The 23,974-nt window shown below is 42.5% G+C and overlaps 1 long non-coding RNA gene across 2 annotated transcripts; it reads right to left on the bottom strand.

The window, feature by feature from the left end:
- Positions 1 to 1,285: 1,285 nt before the first annotated feature.
- LOC140527386 (uncharacterized) lies at positions 1,286 to 23,458 on the bottom strand. Of its 2 annotated transcripts, XR_011974784.1 has the most exons (4): positions 22,539 to 23,458; positions 6,981 to 7,078; positions 3,675 to 3,757; positions 1,286 to 2,457 (listed from the first exon to the last, which is right to left on the bottom strand). It is a non-coding gene; the product is annotated as an uncharacterized lncRNA (long non-coding RNA). The 2 variants fall into 2 exon arrangements; XR_011974785.1 differs by lacking the exon at positions 6,981 to 7,078 and having other exon boundaries at positions 22,539 to 23,450.
- Positions 23,459 to 23,974: the final 516 nt, after the last annotated feature.

Raw genomic sequence — 23,974 nt, 5'->3', positions numbered from 1 at the left:
ACTTTAAAATAAAAACACCTGAGTTTAGCACCTAATTAGTAAGAACGATCAGTTAAGATGGGCAGCTACAGGTGATAGGCTATTGTTTCCTTCTGGCCTGGCAAGGCGAGGTCTCTCTCCAGTCTGTGTCACCTCAGCATTGTCTCAATCTCCATATAGAGACCAAGGTACTAAGAGTTTCTGTTCCCTGCCCCCCCATCCATCCCTGGGGTAGTGTCTCAAAGTTGGATGTCTCTCCCAAGGCTTCCACATTCACTTTTATTTAATCCTTCCTAGCGGCGTTAGTTTATCCTCATTTTATAAGCGAGGAAACTTGAGTCAGACGTTCCAATTCAAGTCTTCTGATTTCAAACCCAGTGTTCTTTTCTACTGAAACAAATGGCCTTTGAGAATGAAGACCCTGAGATCAATCAAAAGGAGTTTTTGTTGTTGTTGTTTTAGAGTATCTACTATGTGCCAGGTACCTTACCAAGACAAAAGGAAGGCAGGTGCTTATGATCTACTGAAGGATATATGCACACAGATAAGGGATAGGGGACGGAATCTGTGTTTTCTTGATATAGGTATCCCTCAGAAAAGAAAACTCTTCTAGTAATGCAGTTTGGCATTTTCTTGGCAATTTATAATCTTAGAGAGAGTTACTTGGAGAAGTGAGAGGTTTTGTGACTTGCCCAGGATTACACAACCAGTATGTGTCAGAGACTAGACTTGAACCCTGGTCCTCCTGGTTCAGAGGCTGGCTCTCTATCCACTGTACCACACTGCCTCTGCAAGAGATATTTGTACACAGATAAATACAATTTTTAAAAATGTATATAATATGTATTCAAATCAAATAGGGAGGTAGTAGGACAAGAACTATGATTTCATCAGTGTAGGGAATTGACTGTACAAGTGCAGATTGTTGTCATCTCTGCAGTTTATAGTCTTAGAGAATTGTCTGGAACATTGAGAGACTTTGTGCTTGCCTATGGCCGCACAACATTCAACAGACAGGACTTGAATCTGGGTCTTCTTGACTTTCAGACTGACTATTCAGACTCTGTCAGAGTACAGCATTCCTGGAGAATGTCCCCATCCATGTACCAACCAGGTCTGATCCTGCTTAGCTTCCAAAATAAGATGAAATAGGAGGTGTTTAGGGGCCAAATTACGTATATCTATATCTATCTATATGTTTGCGTGGATAGTATGCATATATACACACACATAAACATATACACATATATGTGTTCATATATGAAAGTGAAATGGACAGACCGAGACAAGCACAGGCAAGAGTCAATTGAGAATTTGGGAGCGTCTTTATTAGCCGGCGGCTGTCCTCAAAAGAGGCAGCCCTGAACAAAGGTGTGTGTGCCTTTTAAGCACCTTAGCACTTCCCGGTACAGCCTTGCGGTTCCAATAGCACACATTTTTCACAGAACAGTTTTGACAGGGATTCCTAGGTACTGCTAGGCAAAGGGGTACAACAGAGAGGGGGGCCCAGGCAGCTGCTAGGCAAAGGGGTACAACAGAGAGGGGGGCCCAGGCAGCTGCTAGGCAAAGGGGTACAACAGAAAGTGTAGCCACTAACAGAAAGTGGCTACTAGGCCCAACCCTGCCTAGAAACTCAACAGACATTATCTCAACCCAGGGGCTCCGGATGGGGGGGGGGGGAGGGCGTGGGGGGCAAAATAATGTCCATTTCAAAAGTGTACACAATATCTTTTATATGCAAAATGGTTTCTTGAGTGAATACTAAAACCTGGGAGAAATCAAGAAAGACCTCCTGAAGGAGGTGGCATGTGAACTGAGCTTTTGCCAGGAGGAGATTGAGTAATTTACTCGAGATACCTGGCCTAATCAGGGACAATTTCTTCTAAACCAGGGAAAACCTTCCCATTGGCCCTTCCCTTCTCCCCCCATCTCCAAAGCTCTATTCATACCTGGAAACATAAGCTTTCCCTCTTTGTGTTCCTCCCCATCCTCCCCCACCCCAAAAGGGACAACAAAGTGGGAGGAAGGGAGAGAATAAACCTAAGATTGCCTGTCCTGGAAAAAACCTAGCAAGCTAGAGGGAAGCAGGAGCCACGGATAACAAGGTCATTCTTTCTAGATCAGACTCTTAACACCCCAGCAAGAAGCTGTATCACTTGAACTGTGGCATCCATTCCAACACCCCACCCCACCCCCCCATGACAGCAGGGGCTGGATCTGGATCTGCCGGAGAGCCCCCCAAAGCTATCTCTGAGCTGACATTGGCCAATCCCAGCCCAGAGCTTTCCAGGGAAAGATGTGGGCTGCTGCCTAAGCCGGCAGCCACTAGAGATGGTGTTAGCAGAAACTGAGAAAACTCGGCCTGAGGCTCAAGACTCAGGGGGTTCTTGAAAGCTGCCTCCTCTTCTGTGACCTGGGAAACCAATGAAGATCTGAACACGGGAATGTGGCTGGAGTCCAGGGAAAGGTTTGGGTTTCCTATTTGTGGAAAAAGAAAAGAAAAAGCCCACTGTGGAGACAGCAAGCAGTGCTGGGGAAACCAGCTGGGATGGAAGCAGATCCCTTTCTCTTGGTTTTATCAGTAAGTATTGACTGAGTACCTACTATGTGTATTGCTGGCCCGCAACATTTTCCCCTCAGTAGAACAAGCCACAGAACCTCTCACTGCTTCAGGTGACTCTGAGATTGTAAACTGCAAATTAAGGGCAATTTCTGGGGTAGCCTCAGGGGCTTGGGGATTCCCTTTCCTTGAGGGCTTTAACCCCTGCTGCTGCCCACACCGTAACTCCCATCTCCCAGGTTCCATTTAATCCCTTCACCTCAGTAGCTTTTATAAAGGGATAGTTACTTAGAAGACTTAACTAAGAACAAACCTGAAGCATTTCCCCAAATACCTCCAGGGCATATTCTCTCCTATTGTCTTTTCTGTCTCCAGGAGGAGTACCTTCCAAACTTTGCTCTGTTTCTGCTTAACATTCAATTCAGTCAACATTCAATCCAGTAAACATTCTTTAAGCTCCCATTCAGTGCTGAGAGGGGAGTGCTAAGCCTTGGGGATACAAAGAGAGCCAAAAGACTGTCCCTGTCCTCAAGGAGCCTAAAATCTAACGAAGACAGCATGCAAACAGAGCAATTAGGGGAGCATTCCGTCCATTCCTAGCTAATGCTTTAATTAATTAACACCTTAGCAAAGAGGAGTCAGGAACAAAAATGACAAACACCAAGAGTACTAAAAGAAAACAGAGCAAACTTTTACATAGTCCTTACGATGTGCTGGGCACTATGCTAAGTGCTTATTATCTCATTTGATCCTCACAAAAACCCTGTGAGGTAGGTGCTATTATTATCCCCATATTACAGATAAGGAAACTGAGGCAAACAGACGGTTGCACCAGCTAATAAGGAAAAAGGGTAGTGAATGGGGAAAGGGAAGGTACCTGGTCACCACCATCCTGGTTATTACTAATTTACTCACATTGATGAATGTCAATGTTTAAAAGCATTTATTAAGTAAGCACTTAGGATGTTCCTAGACAGCAGGAAGCAATTGCTTAGCAGGTTGTGTCCAGACAGAGAGAAAGGATTTGGAGAAGAGAAACTTGATAGGGTTTAGAGTAACAGATTAGACCAAAAGAGACTGGATGGAACCCAACAATTTATAAGTAGGCATTTCTGCACCTGGGGAGAATACCTACCTTCACACAACACCTGGCAGGGTACTCTTAGTTGGAGTGGGAGGCTGGACACTGTCCTTTGCATTCTGGGGAAGGCACAGACCCTGAGGAGACATAAGCATGAGCCCAGTTGTGGAGAGGCTTCTCCCCAATCTTGGAGGGGTAAGATAGAGTGGAGGTCAGCCCTGCACTGAAGTACACCCTCTATAACCGGTGCCCAAGGGCAAAGCTTCCTTGTCCTGCCATGGTTACAGTTCTGGAATTTAGGGCAGAATGAAAAACCACTATATCAGGATCAACAAGGGTGGATTAATGATGACCTGGAAGGTAAAGGTGACGCTGGGCACCTGTGAGGGTCAAGGCTAAAGGACCTTGTATACCTGGCTGTTGTGAAAGTAATGAAGATTTTATAGTATGCCAGCAGCCTGCAGTGTGACTTTTGTCTGAGTCAGACTTGTTTAAGTAATGAGACTGAGTGTAACTGACCTCCCTGCCCCTGACCCAGCTTCTACCCATTCTTACTGGAATAATTCCCAGTGTAAGCAGGGTTTTGGAGAGTTAGAAAGAGAGCAAATTGGGAATCCAGTTGGCTTTGAGCATGGGAAGTGGGTTGTGATAACAGGGGTGAAGTGATACAACAGGCAGAGGGCTCATCTCTCATTCTGGCCCCTTCAGAGATTGCACAAGAGGGTTCATTTCACCAAGCTTTTATCGATCACTTCTATATTTCGGACACTGTGCAAGGTGCCAGGGGATACAGTCTCTGCCTTCAAGTAAAGTACATTCTACAGGGGAGAATTTGGGAGTTGGGGACTTTGGGTGCAGTATACAGGTTTGGTGGAGGAAAAGTCTCTAGGGAAATGCTATGGGATAGACCCATAGCCTGGATAGGCCTCAGCCTGGATGCTATCTAATATCCTCAGCATGATTTACAAAGGGATCAGCTGCTTTGGTTTTGTCTGGCACGAGTGTCTAGCACTTGGCCTTTAATAAATACATCTTGGATTGGAAGTATCCAGTCTAGGAGCAGAGCCCCATACTTCTCTGCCACTGTTACCAGCCATTGACTAGGGCATTTATTGTCCTGTGGGGGAATCCCTGGAATTGGAAGCAAGGACTGGTATGTCTAGAATGTGGCTTATTAGAGTTCTAATAAACTAGCAGCTTGGTGGCACAATGAATAGAGCTCTGAGCCTGGAGTCAGGAAGATCTGAGTTCACTTGCTAACTGTGTGACCCGGGGCAAGTCAGTTAACCGCTGTTTGCCTCAGTTTCCTTATCTTTAAGGATCACAAGAACAACTACCTCCCGAAAAGTTATTGTGGAGAATAAATGAGACAGTATTTGGAAAGCACTTATCTGGTTGTGTCCAACCCTTGGTGATCCTGTGGGTCACACTGTTCTTGGGTTTCCTTGTCAAGGCCACTGGAGTGGTTTGCCCTTTCCTTCTTCAGAGGATTAAGGCAAACAGATTTGCTGAGGGTTAGTATGTGTCAGAGGGAGCACCTGAACCCAGGTCTCCTTGACTCAGGGGCTAACTGTCTTCCTCTATAGTGCACTATAGCAAAATGATCAACATCACATAATATTAATAATATTAACAACAATATTAAAAACAATAATAATAACTCGCATTTATATCACATTTAAAAAAATTGCAAAGCAGCTTCCAAAGGCAAGGTAGCATGGTGGATATAGCTCTAATCAGGGAAACCCAGATTCAAGTCGTACCTGACTCCGGACATCTGTGTGACCCTGGCAGAGGAGTGCTGGTAAAAGTTTAACCACTGACTAGGTGGGAAGGACATAGGCACACCCTTTCAGCTTAATCTGCATTATTAACATTTTCCCATCACTTTTTCAAGTCTAAACATCCAACCAAAAAATAAATCAGGCCCTAGCTTGGGACCTTTGTAGATTCTGGAGGTGTGGAGAGCCCTTTAAATGGGCATCAGAACAGCCTTGGAACCTGGATTAGTCCCTCTGTTTCTTAATGCCTTAGGGCAAGTTCTCTATCAAGATAAGAGTACTCCTCTGCTTCCGTTCCGGGAACTCTTCCCGGGGAACTTCCCAAACTGATCAAACTGAAGGATTTGTCCAAACCCCACCCCCCCAAAACCAAAACCTCTTTGCTCATAGCCACCAAATAGGGGTAGGTCCTGCAGGGTTATTATCCACATTTTACAGATAAGAGAATTGATACTTTGAGAAATCAAGTGACTTGCCCCAGCTGGTTAGAATAATGGCTGACTTCTGCAATACTTTTAGATTTGCAAAGCACTTTATATATGAGCTATAACAAGTGCCACCAGTAAGACTTTATCTGTTTTCTATTTTTCGATGGGCAACTAGGGGGTATAGGGATATCGCCCTGGGCCTGGAGTCAGGGAGACTCATCTTCCTCAGACACTAGCTGTGTGATCCTGGGCACCTGTTTATCTCAGTTTCTTTATATGTAAAATGAGCTGGAGAAAGGAATGGCAAATCACTCCAGTATCTTGGCCAAGAGAATCCCAAATGGGATCCCAGAGAGCTGGGTATGACAATAAAAACAAAACAACATATTTCTAGATAAGGAAAGTCACGTGGAGAGGTTAAGTGATTTGCCCTTGGCCACACAGTGAGGCAGGAACCACTTTGAGATAAATAAGGTAGAGATAACTTTTCCCTCTGGTCTGGAGAGCCAAAGGATCCTGACGGGTGTTTCTCAGAGTGCCTTCTCTACTCTGATTTCTAGCTCTTCAGCTCCCCTTAGGAATCCTACCTTCTGACCAGATATTTCCTTCCCCTTCTACCCTCTCCGCCCTGTTCCTCCAAAATTACCTTGTATATCTTACATGCGTAGTTATTTGTACCTTCTTTACCCCAAAAGAATGTGGGCTTCTTGAGCTCAGTAACTCTAACTCTATTTGCCTCTCTTTGTACCTCTAGAGCCTGGCACATAGCAAATACTCAACAAGTTGTTGTTGACTGACTGGCAAGAGAAAGGTAAGGTGCATGAGCTGATGATCTGGCTGCTGAGGGCTCAGAGGAGAGAGGTTTGTACTCAGTTCTAGCCCTAAACTTCTAATCTTATGGCTTCACTGTATCAGGGTAAAGACAAGTTTAGCACAGTGCCTGACACACAGTAGGTACTTATAAACTTCTTGACTTTGCAAGCCCCTACTGGGAACAGCCCCTGGCATCCAGCGGCAGCCAGAGGATGAAGACTGTGGTCACCAAAATCATGTCATATAATGGTTATTTAGAAGATGGGGGGACGAGGGGGTGGGGAAGTTGGGGTAGGGGGGTGTTTAACACAGATGGTGTATGTGGTGGTGGGACTCACCTGTGAATCATTCCTCATTTCTCTCAGGTCCCAGATCAGCTGAATCAGATCAGCTCCGTGGCCCCCTGTGCTGCCTGTCACCCCTTTGCCCACAGAATCTGTAGAAGAACATTAGCACTGAACCAGTCTGTCCAGCTCCATTTTCTTGATGCTCGTCATCAAAATATACAGAACCTCTAGCAAATCTTCCAGGCATCAGAGAAAGGAACTTGTGGTCCTGTATCCCAGAGGCGGATTCTACCGCATCATTCGGTACATGTGAACCTCTCCCTGACCCAGTCCAGAGCCAGAGGAGGCAGAGCAGACCTTCACCCCTTTCCTTCCATTTTCAATGCTGGCTCATTCCTTTCTTACTCATCCCTATTATCCTCCCCTCTAGGGAAGGCTCATTTTCCATTCCTGTACATGATACAAGACTGGCTGATCCAATTTGGGCCAAACTTATCCAGAAAAATAACAGAAGGGAGATGGGAACCTGCCAGTCCTAGGATTAGTACCTCCCCTGACTGTAGACAAGGGAGCAGAAGTGGGGATGCTCACCCTAAGTGTATGATATCCCATTACTAGATCTAAAAGGACCTTCCAAAACTTCTAATTTCTGTGATTTATAATCCTACAGCCTTTATTCCCCACTGTCCTTCAGAGGCCAACTCAAGCCCTACCTTCTCCCAGAACTCTTCTCTGATCTCTCTCTTTCCTCTCACAACTTACTGTTCTAATCAACTGCACTCTTTGTTGCTTAGGAAACTGAATCGTACTCAGTTCCTATGCATGTTGGCTTATCTTGTCTCTGAAACTGGATCCTGAGTTCCCTTTGTAGAAAGGCAACTTAACTTGGCTTATTTGTTGATATTTATCAAGTCCATTTGAAAAAAATTATTATTATTTAAAGATGCAGCTTTGGATAGTGTTGGATTTAGGATTGCTTGGAGGCCAGGAAGGTCTGGGCTCAAATACCACCTGTGACATTATTAGTTGCATGACCATGAACTAAAATCACCTAACTCCTCTGAGCCTCAGTTTCCTCATCTGGAAAATAGGGCTAATCATACCTGTGGCACCTGTCCCTTTTGTAGGGCAGTTGTAAGGCTTAAATGAGATGATATCCACAAAGTTTTGGGCATGCTTTAAAACTCTGTAGTAGAGGGTGTTCCAGAAGTCTTCCTGTAGTTTTAAGCTTTGATAATTTTAAGTCTTACTAGCTTAAAACTATAGGAAGACTTTTGGAACATCCCATGTGAAGGTCAATTATAATTGTCTTCCTGGGCTGACCTGCAGCATAGCACCTTGCCTTAAAAACTGCTCTACAAACATTTACTGATGATCTGTACTCCTGAGTAAATACAACCTACTAAGGTAAAAAAAGAATTCCTTCAACTTGCAACACTTAATAATAGTAGTAATGATAATCAAACCATTTATAGAAACAGACTTACAACATTGTATACCTTCAAAACAAATGGAGGGGGCGCAAGTATTATTATTTCCATTTTATATATTTGGGAAACTGAGACTCAGAAAAGTTGAACATGACTTAGGGATCCATGACTAGCAATAATCATAGCTGATTTTATGTACCACTTTCAGGTTTTCAAAACATTTTGCACGCTTCCTCTCATTTGTCCCTCTCCAAGCAGCCAGCAGAGGGGGGAATCAGACCCTACTTTGTTCTAGCTCTAGATAAGTTCAGACTTACACAGTGTTTTGAGGTTTACAAAACCACTTGCAACAACCCCGTCAACAAGTCAATTCCATAAATAGTTTCTTGAAATACATACTATGTACTAGGGACTTCCTCCTTCCCCGTCCCTGTGCGAAGAGCTGGGTATATTTGAAAAAAAAAAAGACAAAAAAAATTGTTCAGGGGTCAATATGCAAGGAAAAATTTGAGATAATGAAGGGAAGAAATTAGAGTTAAGAGGAAATGCAAAAGGCTTCTTGCAGAAGAGGAGAATTTAGCTGAGATTTAGAGGAGGCAGAGAGATTTCTAGGTATGGGACAGCCACTGAAAAGACATAGAGTGGGGAGATCGGGTACCTTTCATGAGGAGCAGCAAAGAGGCCAATGTCACTTGATCATGGCCAGTGGGAATGATGAGGGCTAGAAGGGGGGGTGGGGTGAGACCCCATAAAGACCAGCGTACCAGGGGCAGGTCGTCCGGAGAAGAATTCACAGATTCAAGCATTGTTGAAGTCAAGGTAAGGATTTATTATGCTTTTCAGCAGGCAAGAGTTCTTAGGGAACCTTCAACCTTAGAGGGGTACAGGGAAAGTTTATATAGGATATTCTATAGTCACTTGTGCCAAATATGCTAACCTGGTGATACAAGGTGGGATTAGGGAGTGTTAGGTGGTGCAGTGGATAGAGCACCAGTGCAGAAGTCAGGAAGACCAGAGTTGAAATCTCACCTCAGACACTTGACACTCACTAGCTGTGTGACCTTGGGCAAGTCACTTAACCCCAACTGCCTCATCCTGGGTCATCTCCAGTCATCCTGATAAATATCTGGTCACTGGATTCAGATGGCTCTGGAGGAGAAGTGAGGCTGGTGACCCGCACAGCCCTCCCTCACTCAAAGCAAAGTCAAGTGCAAGTCATGTTATTATTTCTCTGATGGCATGGTCTTCTTTGGCAATGAAGGAAGAACACACACCTTCCAGGGAGTGGTCAGTTCTTAAAGGAACATGCACTTTTGGTATCTTCTGTGTAAGTATTTTACCCAAAATTCATTGGAAAATAGCCCAAGGGGCGGGCTACATGGAGGTGTGGTTTTAGGCCTGAAACATCACTAAGTCACTAAGTCAACCAACGGTCAGGGCTGATCAGAAAAATCAGGCTTCTTTCGTTAATGTCTTGTTAGTTAAGATTAATGTAAGGTAGTATAGGTATGTCCAAGTCTAGGATGCATATGATTGGTCAGTGATTAGTAAATGTCATTACGATCCAGTGCACAGCCCGTTAAGCCTAACGAGTTCTGTAGGTTCGGCTGGCTACTATAGCAGGAAGGGAGGTAATAGTTGTTGCTAGGGCAGCCTTCATCCTTGGGCTGGGGAGAAACTGCCTGGGATAGTGTTTTGAGACTAGGGAGAAATGTGATTTTTGAACTGGGGCCCAAGTACATGCCACCAACCACCCCATCAGAAGGACATGAAATATGACTGGCAAAGTAGGGAGGGGACAGGTTATGAGGGATTTGCTCAGATTTACACAATTAGGAAATGTGAGCAAGGATTAAAACCCAAGTCTCCTGTATCTAGGTTCCACTATGACATCAGGGGTATCTTTGAAGTCTGGCTTCACTGATTCCTTCTCTGCATTTCAATACTCCCTTCCTCCACTCCCTTCTCTCCTTAAATTTGGCATCAAAGATCTCAAAATCCTTTCCTGGGATGCATTCCCGCCTCTCAGACTATTGCCTTAATCTGAAGGTGAGTTTGGGGGAAAGCTACCATTCCCAGCCCTGTTCCCTTCCTCAGACCCCGAGAAGCAGCTAAGACTTCTCATCCTTGAGTTCTTAGATGTTCTCTTTAGTTTCTTGTCTTAACTTTACCAAAGCCCTGCCAACCTCCCCCTCCATACCTGATGGCAAACCTTGCTTGGTTCTCAGTCACGCTCTTGATATGATTCTACTGGCTTCCAAATCAGCTGTCTTTTTTTTTCTCTCCTCATTAGCAGGAAACATCCACCGGGCCTGAATCTGCAGTTTACCACCTGGTACTTTCTTCTCTCCACCTGGATTGCCTCTTTCTAGCATCTCCTATAGCATCATTGTCTGGATCGTGCATTTGTCACTGGTCTTTCCAGCCTTCTGTTGGTTTATTTTCATGTGTCTATCTCTTATCCTTCCTGTCAGACTATAAATTCCATGGGTGAAGAATGTGTGGCAGAGACCGACTTTTGTCACAGGATCATAGATTTTGAAAGTGGAAAGACCTCTTAGGCCGTGAGGTCCAAAATTCTCATTTGAGGAAATGAGGAACAGAGAAGTTAAGTGATATGCCTAAATCCTGCAGCTATTAAGTGTCTGAAGTGATATTTAAACCTAGCTCTTCCTGATTCCAAGGTCAGTTTTCTATCCATTGTAACTAGGTGGCATAGTGGATAGAGTGCTAGATTTGGAGTCGGAGAGACCTGAGTTCAAATCTTGCCTTAGACACTTACTAGCTATGTAATGATAGTCAAGTTGCTTAATTTCTCTTAGACTTAGCTTCCTCATTTGTAAAATGGGAAGAATAATAGTGTCTACCTCCTTGGGTTGTTGTGAGGAGCAAATGAGAAAATATATCTAAAGTGCTTTGTAAATTTTTAAAAGCTATATAAATATTACTATTAATTTATCATCATTACACCAGTGATTCTTTGAGATTAAGATTAAGGCCAAACTCTTGACCTCAGGGCCCCTTCACAGATTTAAAAATTATTGAGTATCCCAAAAGGTTATATCTATTAATATTTACTTCATTTGCAATCAGAACAATATTCTTATCAATTTCTTCAAAAATAATAAACACATTACATGTTAACATAAGTAAAGTTTTAATGAAAACAGCTATTTTCCAACACAAAAACAATTAGTGAGAAGAGTGGCATTGTTTTATGTATTTTTACAAATCTCTTTAATGTCTGGTTTAATAGAAGACAGCTAGGTTCTCCTATCTTCTGCCTTCATTCATTGCGTTATAATACATTCAAACGGACTGTTTGTGCCTGACCATGGTAAAACCTTCTGAGGTCCTATTGGTCTGATCAGCCACAGTCGGACACAATGTGCATTCACCCCAACATAGTGAAGACATTTTGGTCCTTTTTGAATTAGATTACTGTTGTGAGTCAGTCCTTGCTTCTCGAAGATTACCAGTGACATTAGCAGGGTGATATCTCGACTTGCAAGTGAATTGAATTTAAGTGAGGCAGAGCTATTCAGAGTCAACAGCTTCACTCTCTCCTCTGGTCATTGGAGTCCGGTGTCAAGACACAGGTCAAGCTCACTGGCAATGGTGTCAGATGTAAAGGGAGACCTTGGCCTTTTTAAGCTAAGATCTTTCCCAGTTCTCAGTTTGAGGCAGTGCCCATTCATTAATTGCAGGCTAGGTAAGAACTGAGGCAAAAAATGATCTAGTTTGCCTTCACAAAAGAATCAATCTGGAAGCTACTTGACTATGTCTTTAAACCCAAATCTCTCTGGCTTTCACTAATTGACCAATAATTGGTCCTAGCCCAAGCCTCACTTATTCAATGTTTGGGTTTTGGTGGCTCAGAGTGAATGTAAATAGCAACTGTTTTTGTTCTTTTTTGAATACAATTAACTATAATATATTATTTTAATTAAAGTATAGGAAGAAAATCCTCACCCAGTTATGTAGCTGAAAAAGAGAGGCACATTTTAATAGACAAATAGCTTCTTATCATCATTATGAAAATACTTTTGACTTCATGGACTCTGTGAGTGTCCCAGGATGCCTCGGGGCTCTCAAACAATACTTTGCGAATCAATGCATTATATCCTGCTGTCTTTCTATCTCTGTCTCCTTTAGGCACATAACACATGCCTTATAGATCCTAAGTGCTTGCAAATTATTCATTGATTGGCTAATTTGATTTCACCCAAATCCAGCTGTGAGTCCATCTTTCCATTAGTCAATGCCTCTTTGTGAAAGTAAAGCTCTATTAAGAGTTTCAGAAAAACTGGGCCTTCCTCTCTTAGAAAGGTTTGTACTAAGGTTCTCCTTCCTCTTGAATATAGGGTAAGTTTAGGAAGGATAGTAGAGTCTAGATGTACTGGGCTTATTGTGTGACCCTAGGCAAATAACTTAATCTGTGAAACGAGACAGTTGAACCTAAGCACCTCTGAGGTTTCTTCAAGTTTCAAACCTCTGATCCTATGAAGACTGTTTGGTGGGATATACTCTACAGGTTAAACATACAGTCCCTGCCCTAATGGAGCTTATAGTCTGACTGGATGAGCAGATTGACTTTTCAAATTTGAACAAAAGCATGAACATCTAGCAGTAACTCTTCATCCCTGGAGGATATGGGTAGTAAGTACATCAGTGGAGAAATTTAGGGACTCAAAATTTTTTTTAAATGAATGATAAAAATTGTCTTTATATGTAATTAAGAAAGACACTATTTATGAAGAAAAATATAACCTGTATTAAATTGCTTACCATCTTAGGGATGGGGGAAGGTGAGGGATGGAGGGAGAAATTTGGAACTCAAAATTTTTTTAAAAAGAATGTAAAAAAAATATAAAAGTGGGGCTGTGGGGAGAAGAGCCAGATGGCTTAACTGTACTTTTTTTTTTAAGATGTGTGATATTTCACCAACTCTTTAATTTCTAGTCTGAAGCAATTTAACTTAATAAGTGCTTGTTGGATTGAATTGTATTAAACATCTATTAAGTGCCTACTATATGCAAGGCAATTTGATAGATGATAAAGATGCAAAGACTGAAGCCCAGACTGTTCTCAAGAAGCTTCCCTTCTACCTATTTTGAAAAGTGTTATGATTTCTATTCACCAAACTGGTTCTAATGCAGTTCCAAAGCCCTTTCTCCTCCTCTTGCCGATTTTTCAAAAGTCCCATTACATAAACAGACTTCATATAAAGATAATTACAAAGGAAAAAACTGAGGCTGAGGGTACTGAACTGACTTCCTGTAAAAGCAAGGACCTGGGCATACACAGGATGACCTGCTGTACAGGTTCTTAAATCTGCTTATCTAAAAGGAAAGCAACTTTTGAGGGGTCAACAATCACTTTAAGCAAGTACATATATCATTCATTTAGTTAAGGGGGAAAAATCAGCACCCTGAACTTCAGAGAAAATACAAAGAAATAATAATCAACAGACTGGGTTTCCAACTGTCTGACTGTAATCAATGCATACATCACAGATCCACCGACAGATCCAACTGTCTGACCATTACATACATACATAGTTACCAGATAGAGAAGCACCAGCAAATGGGTTTTCAAAGGGGTGGGGGTGGGGCTTTTTAACGACTGCCCAGAGTTTCACCTGACCAAACAAACACTTCCAATGAGTAAGCCCCAAAGTAAAAACTCACCTCAGAGTACTGATACACTTTCCAGAGCCAAAGGGCATCACAACTCTTGAAATCCAGTGCCTCATTAGAAATTAACAAAAGGTGCAGGCCTCCTCTAATCAAGCTTCCCTTAACAGGCAAGCCCATCAATAGGTGGGGAAGATTTTTAACTCATTAGTATTATACTTGCCTACGTGCACAGTTAGTATTTTTTTTTGTCCTGACTTCTTTATCCACTGCTCCCACAACCATCGCACCTCCTGTTGTGAGGTAGAGGAGCCGGGAGACTTATCCAGTTTTCCCAACTCCTGGTCATTCCATTCATTGGAATTTAGGAAACATATATTACAGGTTTAGCATCCTTGGCACTTTGATAGACACTGGTGGGGGTGGGGAGTGTACAAAGATAAATAAGATATAGGCCTTGGGCTCAAGGAGTTTACAGCCAATAGGGGTGATCATTCATGTATTTGTAGCATTTTCAGAACTGCAAAGTACTTTTCCAAAAATACAGGTAAATAGAAAGTACAGCGATTATAATTTCCATTTTATAGATAACTGATACAAATAATGATATATCATTTCTATTTAATTATATATAATTTTACAGATAAAGAAACTGAGATTCAGAAGAAATAACTAGGTGTGTGACCCAGAGCAAATCAAATGTCAGAGCCTGGGCTGAGCTCAGCTCTGTTGAAATTTTTTTGCTTTATTTCTTTTTTAAAATATTATTTTATTTGTTTTCAGTGTTCTACAATCACTTCTATATAACTTAGATTTTTTCCCTTTCCTTCTGCCTCCCTCTCCTCTCTCTTCCCCTCTTTCCCCCTCCCCACCTTCCTTCCTCCTCCCTCTCCCCTCCCTTTCAGAGATGGCATACAATTTTATATAGGTTCTACATATATATTCCTATTAAATGAATTTTCACCTTAGCCATTCTCTTGACATTTTTCTCCCATTGCCACAAACTGACATGTCCACAAATAATTATGGTACAAAATGGAATCTAGGAGAGATGGGGGGTGGGATGTGTAATGGAAATCTGTGCTCCAGACCCCCTTCGACAGACAGCATCCCTCTGCTCTCCTATGAGTATCCTAGGAAGCTATTTCCCAGAAAATCATGATGATCTATAAAGTAATTGCCTTAGGGAGACAGACTGTGGAGAATGAGTAGACATTCCATAACTGGTTCTGGTTGGCTAACCAAGTTTTGAAGAGTAGACTATTTGATTGGCTGTGGAGGCAATCAAAGGGTCATGGGGGCAGAAAGGTCAGCCAAGATGGCAGAGTAGGAGGAAGTAGGCCCTTTTATGTAAGGAGCAAAAAATAGGCCAGTGTGCCTGGACTGCAGAGTGAGTGGGGGGTGAGACAGGTAATATATAGGAAGTCTAGAAAAATGTAAAGGGCTTTAAAATACGTGAAGAGTTTTAAATTCCAAATAGAAGCATTTAGATAGATTAGACAAACGCAGACAGATAGATAGATGGACTGACAGACAGAGAGACAGATAGATAGATCAGACAGACAGACAGACAGACAGACAGACAGATAGATAGATAGATAGATAGATAGACAGACAGACAAATGGACAGGACAGACAAATGGATGGATGCATGGATGGATACATAGAGAGATGATAGACAGACAGACAGATAAATAGATACACAGACAGACAGATACTGCTAGAGTTAATAGGAGAAGCAGTGGAGTTTAAGTAGGGAGGTATCTGGTCAAACCTGTGCTTTATGCAAGTCCCTTTGCAAGAGAGTGGAAAATAGATTGAAATGAGGAGAGACTTTAAGCAAGGAGACATTTAGAAGTTATTGCAGTAGTCCAGGGGAAAGGTAACAAGGGCCAGAACTAGGGTGGTGGCTATGTTAATCAAGGGTGGGGGAACACATAAATGAGACATGGTATGGAGGTAGAAATGACAAGATTTGCCAACTGATTGGTTATTTAGGGGTGGGTGACAGTGAGGAGTTGAGGATGACAGTAAGGTTATGAACTTAGGTGACTGGGAGGATGATGGTATCTTCAATAGTGACAAGAGATCTCTTTTAGGTGATGAATAGTAGATTTTTTCTATTCCTACTTCACCTTCTTGTTCTAGAACTTCAGGGCAATTTTGCTGAATAAGTTCTTGTAACATGGTATCCAGATTCTTTTTTTTTTTTTTTTTTTTGCTGATAACTTTCAGATAGTCCCACAATTCTGGCAAGTGGAGGAATGAGATTGGAGGTTAAAAAAAAGAGTCTGAGGAAGGAAATGGTGAATAAAAATCAGATGAAGGGAAAGGCACATAGTATTATAGCTTCAAATGTGAATGGGATGTTTATAGCAGCTCTCTTTGTGATGGCAAAGAATAGGAAATTGCAGGGATGCCCATCAATTGGGGAATGGTTGAACAAGTTGTGGTATACAATTGTGATGGAATATTACCGTGCTATAAGAAATGATGAGCTCCATGATCTTAGAAGAGCATGGAAAGATTTGCATAAAATGATGAAGAGCAAAGTGAACAGAACCAGGAAAACAATGTATAAAGTAACAGCAATATTGTTTTAAGAACAATTTTGAGTGACTAAATCATTTTGATTATTATAAACATGCAAATTGAAAATAAAGGATGTATGAAGAAAGACACTACCTGCATCAGAGAAAGAACTGATAAATAGAAGGATGTATAGAATAATTTTACACACACACAAAATTTGTGTCTAATGGTAGCCATCTCTAGGGAGAGGGCTGTGGAGGAGGGAAGAAAAAAAGGAAAAAAAAGAAATTTTAATGATAACTTTGTTGTATATTTGGAGGAAGTAGCAAGTTGTACTTGGTAGATTGGCAGTTTTATGTGCAATCATCTTTTTTATTGTGCTGTGTTATGGAAATGCTTGTTTTGTTCTGTGAATTGAAAATAAAATAAATTTAAAAAAAACATTAACAGGGAGTTAGGAAGAGGGGAGGCTTTAGGGGGAAAGAGATGAGATCTGTTTTAGACATGTTCAGTTTTAGCTGACTGCAAGACATCCAACAGTTGATTTAAGACTGTAGCTTAAGAGAGAATTTGGGCTGGATATGGAGATCTTAGAGTTCCCTTTGAAATTACTCCTAATTTATCTTATGTATAACTTGTTTGTACATAGTTATTTGAGGTAGCTAGGTGGCACAATGGATAGAGCTCTGGGCTTCGAGTTGGTAAGACCTGAGTTCAAATCTCATCTCTGACACCTACAAGCTAAATGACCCTGGGCAAGTCACTTAACCTTGTTGACCTCAGTTTTGTCATCTGTAAAATGAGCTAGAGAAGAAAATGGCAAACCACTCCATTATCTTTGCCAAGATAACCCCAAATGGGATCAGGAAGAGTCAGACGTGACTGAAATGACTCAACAATAACATAGTTATTTGCATGTTGTTCCTTCCATTACGTTGTGAGTGCCTTGAAAGCAGGAACTGTCTCAGCATATCATAAGTGTTTAATAAATGCTTGTTGACTGAGTAGGATAGAATACACTGGGATCCAAACCTCCCTGTTTTGGACACTATACCTCTCTACAGCATGGCCTTGTAGATTGAGCACTGGACATGAAGTCAGAAAGTCCAGGGTTCAAATTTTTGCTCAGACGTTTACTAGATGCTTGACTCTGGGTAAGTTACTTAATTTCTCTCCCTCAGCTCCTTCTTCTCTAAAATGAGGGGGCTGGGGTTTGGATCCAGTAGCTTCTAAGGTTTCTTCTTGTTCTACATCTATAATTCTATGAATGAAGTTTAAGACTAACCCTTACATTTATGTTTTGTTCATGCTTTGTTCTCCCACCCCACCTCCTCCCTTCACCCTCATGAAGTCTCTTCTTTGTTTCAAGGCTCTTCTGTGTACGAGCTCCTCCCTCAAAGTGAGTTTTCTGACTTCCAGTGTTTGCTGGCACTCTGGTCCTCTCCTTTGCTTTATCCCACTGTCCTAGAACTGAAGATTTACAGCTAGCAGAAACCTTAGAAATTACTGAGTCTAATCCCTTGGCTGAGAAAATGGAAATTGGGAGATGTTAGGGGACTTATACAAGACTGAAAAACCAGTACGTGATAGCTCCAGGGTTTGAACCCAGGCCCTCCTAGGGACAGCTAGGTACAGTAGATAGAGTGCAGGACTGAAGTCAAGAAGATTCAGACTCATATTCCTGCCTCAGACGATGACTAGCTGTGTGACCCTGAACAACTCACCTAACCAGTTTCCTCATCTGTATAATGAGCTGGAGAAGGAAATGGCAGCATCTTTGCCAAGAAAACCCCAAATGGGGTCAAGAGAAGAACACAACTGAAAAACAACTAAGCAGCCACAAACCTTGCAAATCCATTGCTCTCCCCACTGTATCACACTGCTTCCCTCTTGATCATAATGATTTTCAGAACATCTTTTTTTCCCTTTAGTTTCTAAACTTCTTCAGAGCTGGGCTTGTGACATCAATCCTTATACTCAGTATCTAGCACAGTATCTTCCCCATGTTTACTGAACAAATGACTAAATGAACGGAAAGGAGGTAAAGGAAGCACATAACTGCCCACAGAGAGGGGATTTCAGAGCAGCTACTTCCCATCCCCCATCACTGAGAGAGGATGAATGAACCAGACTCAGCATTCATCTGCCTGCAGCTCCCCTTAAGTGAGAAATAGTTTCATTGATAAAAAGAAAATTGAGTTGGAATGTGCAGTCAGTCACAAACCCCTCACCCAGTTCTCTCCATGAGAGGGTGAAGGAAAAACACAGCCCTTGGCTAAAAATCTGCACCCTTCCCTCCCCCCCTCTCATCCCTAGGTTTCATTGGCCCACAGCTCACAATGTTTGGAGAAGCTGTCACTGGGGAGAGAAAAAGGCAGCAGAGAGTCCAGGAAGCCAATAGAAGGAAAGGAGTATAAATGAAAAGAATGCTGCACTGGGGTGGGGGTGGGGAGAAATGTTTGTAAAGGGGAGGGGGCAAGTGAAGGAGGAGATGAGGGCACAGCAGACCTTGGCATCAGCCCCCCCAAACACGTAGGAAACCTGGGCAGGAAGTCGCAAGGTGTCTAAGGGAGGGAAGCTCTCCTGATTTCCGGCATGTTCGCTGGGGGAGCTGGAACACACAGAAACAGGATGATCCAATTTCCAGCCCCTCTCCAAGGAAACCCCTTCCAAACTGGGAGGACTCAGAGGAAATGAGATGCCTTGTTCCCTCTTTAATGGTTAAGCCTTGATGACAATTAGGCAAAAACCGGTAGAGAGGAGTGAGTAAGAAAGGGTTTCATGGAGGAGGTGGGTGGGGGGAGAGAGAGTTGAGGAGGAGATGATGTGACAGGATGGAAGCCTCAGGAGGAGAGGGAGATGGAAAGGCAGGGATGAGATTAATCCATGTCACGCAAGAGTGAGCAAGCTACAGACAGGGCTCCCAGAAAGGCAGGAGGGGGCCTCGAAGGAGGGTGGTGAGGGATGGGATGGGGGGAGGTGAAAGAAAATGGAGAGGCGGAAAAGGGCAAGGACAGAAAGCTGCTGGGGCAACTGCCCGCTAGGCAGAGAAGTGGGAAAGTACCATTTAATTGGGTGGCACTTGGCCCCAGGCTGCTGGTGACCACTTTATACCTGTGCCTGAGAGGGCTCTTAATTGGACTGAAAGCTGGCTTGGGGGATTTCCTCTGAATGTCCACAGATGGTCAGGTCAGTCAGGCCTACACTCTAGTCCCTGGACACAGAACAGGCCTTTTACTTATTTTGTCCCACTCCTGATGTCTCAGTGGAACCCTGTGATAGCTGTTGTCATTGTCACATGGGGTCAGAAACAACCCCCAAATCCTCTGTAGGGGCACAGTAAGAGCTGGAGAGGAGCTGCTATAAGTATAGGCAGACTGAGTGGGCACCTATGTGCTTTAATAGCAGAGGCTCTAATATGACACCTGCCAAAGCACATACCTTTCTACCCAGGTGCCAGTGGTGCCTGAAATTTCATCATTAGAAAGTCATTCCTTTTGGCTAAGTATTTCCGTCTTTTAAAATGCTCATGCCCCTGGGAATTGATTCACTAAGACTAAGTGTTAATTTTTGTAAGATGTTAGGGATGGAAGGGACCATGATGGTCTAGTCTAACTGTGTTTCAGATAGGAAAACTTAAACACATGCCCAGGACTGCAAAGCCAGTCTATGGCAGAGCCAGTATTAGAATCCTGGTCTCCTGACTCAAAAAAGGAGCCTTCCCATTATACCGCACTGCCTCTAATCACCTACAGCTTAGGAGGTCCAGGTAAAATTAAAACCATTGGGTGCTTGGGAGAGGTGTGCAGGGATGACAGGAGAAAAAGACTGGAGAAAGGGGAAGTAGGAAGTACCAAGGACAAATTGGACCACCTTCACAATTTGGACAGGACTAGTCTGTTCCAATGACCTTCCACTGATCTGCTATGGATGCTAGTGGGCACCACAGTGCACAGGGAACTGGGTCTGGAGTCTGGAAGAGTCGAGTTCAAATCTATCCTCAAATCCTTATAAGCTGTGTGACCCTGGGCAAGTCACTTAACTTCTGTTGGCTTCAGTTTCCTCATCTGTAAAATGACAATAGTGATAGCACCTATCTCCCAGGATCACTGTGAGCATCAATAATTGTCAAAGCACTCAGTATAGGGGCTGGCACATAGTAGGTACAGTCATTGTTTGTTCTTTGTGCTAGAAGAGGACCCAAATGACATCATGATGTGTCAGGATCCATGCACAGTGTGTCTGGCTGTGGCTGATCATACTGATACAAGCTCGGAAGGCTCTACCACAGGTTGGGCACAAATAGTTTGTATGACCATTTGGGAGGGAGATGTCTCTAAATCTGTGCAGCTCATGTTTCTTTTGAGCTGGCAAGTGCTATCTAAATATTAGCTGCTTCTGCTACTCTGTATGACTTTGGCAGATCATTTAAACTTTGACCTCAGGTTTATCATCTATAAAGATAAATTTGAGAATAATAACCGCCAAACCGATGATCTCACAGCATTATCTTAAGGGTCACATTAGAGGGTTACTATGAAAGCAACTGGAAGAATGTCAAGAATTATATAGCTGGTTTGCCCATAAAAGTGGCCTTATCTTGGCCTGATCTGTGTTTTGCATACCACGGTCCATGGTGCCTAAAACTCTACCAGTAGAGACTTATTCCTTTGGGTCAAACACTGGGGAAGAGGGAGGCAACATACAGTTACTTGCATCTTAGTATAAATGAGTGTTTCAGACCCCCTGTCTGAGAAGGGGCAGCATAAGAACCCAGACACCTGGGGCTTAGAATGATTCAGGTGGATTAAAAGTTCCAGAAATAGCCCCCCTCAGTCCAGCCCATCTGGTATATCTGCTGGAAAGAATACAGAAAATTCTTGGTGCAGAAGCAACTCAGGATCTGTATCATCAGAGGTTGCAAAGCAATCTCTGGCCTGAATGAGAGGGTTGCTAGAGAGAAGGTCTGCACAGACTTGGGCTGCATCTTTCCCTGGTGAAGGAGTGAGACTATCTACTTCTAAAGAATACAACCAATGAAATCCACAAAGCATTCCTGCATGGCATAAAATCTGGCACCCAAATGACAAAACCAGCTCAGTTTAGTTCAGTTGGTCAAGGTCAGATATTATGAGTCAGCCTGCTATCAAGAGAGGGCAGCTAGGTGGCATAGTGGATAGAGTGACAGGCCCAGAGTCAGGAAGACTATCTTCCTGACTTCAAATCTAGTTTCAGATGATTACTGGCTGGGTGACCCTGGACAAGTCACTTTACCTTGTTTGCCTCAGTTTCTTCATCTATAAAATGAGCTAGAGAAGGAAACGTCAAACTACTCCATTATCTTCGCCAAGAAAAACCCCAAACGTGATCACAAAAAATTGGACGCAACTGAGAACTACTGTTCAGCAACACTATCAACAGAAAAACAAAGGTATCATTATTTGTCCTAAGTAGTTTGCACATGGAGACTATATCTTAAGAATAGGTGGGGACCTATTGTATCTTTGTGTGTTTAACATTGTGTTAACAATGTACAAAGCTACTTAATATTGTGTTAACAATGTACAAAGCTACTTAAAAATATTGTGTTAACAATGTACAAAGCTACTTAAAAATATTTGCTTGACTTGTGAGGGTCTGCCATGCTTCTAGTCTGGGAGAGATAAGGAGATTCAGTCTTCAAATATATGTACACACATATATGTGTACATAATATAATAATTATCATAATATGCATATATATTTGGCATATAATTTGAGGTACTATAATATGATATGCATGTGTGTACATGCACACACACATACACACACACACATATATATACAGTGTGTGTGTCTGTGTGTGTATACAGACACACAAATATTTAAATGTCTGTTGAGAGAACGGGGGGAGGAGGATTAGATAGGATAGAAATTTAAGTATTATAAAGTGGTGAAGGTAACCTGGAAAAGAAAGGCAGCATAGACAGAGGGAAACAGATGTTAGAGGTAATCATAACAACAGTTCATACCTGCTTGTCCTTTGCTCTGTTGCGGAACCTTCTTCTATGTGTTGGCTCCTGCATTAGGATATAAACTCCTTGAAGACAAGAACAGTCCCATTTTTGCATCTGTATCCTCAGGACTTAGCACAGGGCTTGGCACATAGTAAGCACTTGATAAATTTTTCATTCATAATAACAAAAAAATCCTACACAATGTAAAAGGAGAATAGCCAACCCGATTCTTCCTTCCTTCCTTTGAATTTTCTCCTAATTTCCATTGAGAAGTACAGATTCCATATATATAATTCAGAGCATGAAAAAAATTGCAGAGCATGAAGATGAAACAAAACCCAAGTGATTCTATAGGGATATAAATGCATCCTGAGAAGATAAGATAGCAGAATCCACACTGCAGCCCTTTTGGACCTTCTTAAGTATGTATATAATATACATACATCGTTGTGTTGTTCAGTTGTGTCTGATTCTTCATTCCCCCATAGATCATAGCCTGCCAGCTGTCCATGGGGTTTTCTTGACAAAGATACGGGAGTGGTTTGCCATTTCCTTCTCCAGCAGATTAAGGCAAACAGAAATTAAGTGACTTGCCCAGGCTCACACAGCTGGTAAGTTTCCGAGGCCAGATTTAAAGTCAGGTCTTCCTGACTCCAAGCCCAATGCTCTATCCACGGAGCCACCTAGTTGCCTAACATAGATTTAGAATTGTCTAATTGCTGTTAGAGTAGCCCTTTGCCCCATGGTTGTAGTTATTATGTGTACTGACCTTTTGGTGGCAGCCTGATTCTTTTACCACCCAGGGAAGCCTTCCCTAACTGTTTTCAGCCTGTAAGGGGTATACTGGGAAATGCCCTACCACCAGCCAGGCTACCTACCTGTCCATCCACACCTCTGTGAATGACTTCCATCATATGGAGATGTGGAACCAGTCAGGTAAGGGAAACAGTTGGTGTTCAATGGCTGTATTGGTTATGTAAACAGAGGTTGTTGCTTTGTTTCCCCCTCAGGAGGCTGGATGACTTGCTTTGTTTGGAAAAGGATCAGAAAGCTGCACTGAACACTGGACAAGGGAAGCTAGGTGTTTAGAAGCAGCGAAAATGGCAAACAAAGCCTGGGGAAAAGTTTTAAAGTGAAAGAACATTTTGTTTTACAAAATAGACATATTTGTGAGGGGAGTCAGACTTCATCAAGTTTCATGTTACAGCCAGGGAAACTGAGACCAGAAAGATTAAGTAACTTGCTTGAAGAGTAAGTAGGAGAACTGGACAAGAATCCAGGTCACCTGACTACTGCAATGCACTTTCTACTTTGTTATAGCTTGTCTGTCTTTGGTGAAGACTTGCATTTGGAAAATGAACTAGAAGGGAGGACTGGGAACCAAGAAAAGAATCCTTTCTGCAAAGAATGTAGGGGAAAACAGTAGGAGCTGTCCCTAAAACTAGATTCTG

Source organism: Notamacropus eugenii, chromosome 2 (assembly GCF_028372415.1).
Source record: "Notamacropus eugenii isolate mMacEug1 chromosome 2, mMacEug1.pri_v2, whole genome shotgun sequence".
NCBI lineage: Eukaryota > Metazoa > Chordata > Mammalia > Diprotodontia > Macropodidae > Notamacropus > Notamacropus eugenii.
Note: the sequence above shows the minus strand (reverse complement) of the source record. Positions and strands in the feature narration are given on the sequence as shown.